The sequence below is a fragment of the Cornus florida genome, unplaced genomic scaffold (genome assembly GCF_030987335.1).
Source record: "Cornus florida cultivar Cherokee Brave unplaced genomic scaffold, ASM3098733v1 CherokeeBrave_3.0.0_Hap2_Chr09, whole genome shotgun sequence".
Classification (NCBI taxonomy): Eukaryota; Viridiplantae; Streptophyta; class Magnoliopsida; order Cornales; family Cornaceae; genus Cornus; species Cornus florida.
The window spans coordinates 47,071,834-47,073,697 of record NW_026775579.1 but is presented as its reverse complement, the minus strand read 5'-3'; positions in this window follow the sequence as shown (position 1 = coordinate 47,073,697).

Here is a 1,864-nt window from a genome sequence, read left to right as displayed (position 1 = left end):
TTCTCCTTGAGGTAGAGGTCTCTCTAAACCTCACACCTTTTGGTTTTAGTGAGTTAAGGTGCTATGGTACGTATAATTTATGAATATGAAGCATGATGGTTAAGGTTTTTTTTATTATGAGTGATGGTATATATACATGTTCTATGTGCCTATAGTGTGTTAAATTACATGCTTATGTGGACTATTGTGATGTTATGTGATGGTGATATCGCTACATGATTTACATGTCTAAAATGCCATGATTGTGTGTGAATTATTGTATCTTTATTGCTAAAGCATGTGAGTATGATTATAGTTTAATGTATGAATTTTCATGATTGCATGATGATTGTGTGTCAACTAGACGCTTATAATATTTGATGTTTTTGGGAATTGTAATGATACATGTACTTTTTTTGTCACAAACTTGTATTTAATAGCTACTTGTATGTATTTTGTGGATGTAAATGGGTTTGAGACCACTGTATCATCTTTTGTGGTTTTATTAGGATTTCTATTCCCTATTGAGATTTATAGCCATTCAATGATATAATTAGACATATTTTGACCATCCATGCATGTTGGGGTTGACGGGAATTGAGTGTTTAATATTGAAATGCAATTACAGTAAGGTTTTTATGCATTTTTGGCTTACTCCCACGATTAGGTTGACTCAGTTGGTAAAGAAGTTGACACATTCTCCAACTGCGTCGGCTCTTTCCTCAATTGAGCCGGCTTAGTTCATTTGGACTTTATTTCTTCAAAATACATGCTCTCGGTCTAAAGAAGTCGACAGATTCTCCAATTGAGTTGACTCAAATCTGGAAATCATAATTAAAATTATAATATCAAATAATAATCGTAAATTTAGATGATAAAAAAATATATGAGATTACCTGTCTGCCGCATTGCAGTATGACTGACTGAATCTCTATCTACTGGTAAATGGTTGCTCCGCTTGCTTTGTTTGGATTATGAAAAATGTTGAAGATTGATGAAAAACAATTTATTTGTTTATAGTAAAGTCAAAAGTGTGATAGAATATCTTGATGATTTGTAGAAAGTAGGAAAAAATATAATACTTTGGGAAAGTGGAAAAAAATATCATATTTTCTAGGAATGTAATAAATTGATAGATATATTTTATATATTTACAATTGTGTCATGATTATATTCCTTTGTGGTCTTTTTTTTTTTTTTTTTTTTTTTTTTTTTTTTTTTGTATAAAACCGTAAATGAACTTTTGATTATATATATATATATAGTATATGTATGTGCACTGTCAAATTTTAAAGGGGGCAACTATACAAATATAAAAATCTTTCAATATAAAATTTTTAAAAAATTAAAAGTTCAGTGGGGGTAGTTGCCCCCACTTGTCCCTCTGCGGCTATGTCACTGCCGGGAGGTCCTGTATATTTTCGTTTGGGTGACATTGGGGGATATCAAAAATTAGGGCATTGTTTTTCTCCTTAAGGTAGGGGTCTCTCTAAACCTCACACCCTTTGGTTTTAGTGAGTTATTACTCTTGTAAGGTGCTATGGCATGTATAGTTTATGAATATGATGTAATAACCCGAACCCAAGGGTCCGAATTGCTAATCGGGTCTTTATCCGAACTCGAGGTCAATTAAGGACACTACCGTCCTTTCCTACGTCAGTATATAAAACACGTGTTATCCCAGGGTTTTTTTTAAAAAAAAATAAAATATAGTAATAGCAATAATAAAATGAGATTATATCTACCAGTATGTCAAACAGTCCACTAACCCATCGAACCCTGTGGAGGAGTGTCATTCGCCACTTCCCTTCCGTATCCTGAAAAATGTTAATAATAAAGGGGTGAGCATAAGCTCAGTAGGAAGCGTCTAAGACACACTTCTTGT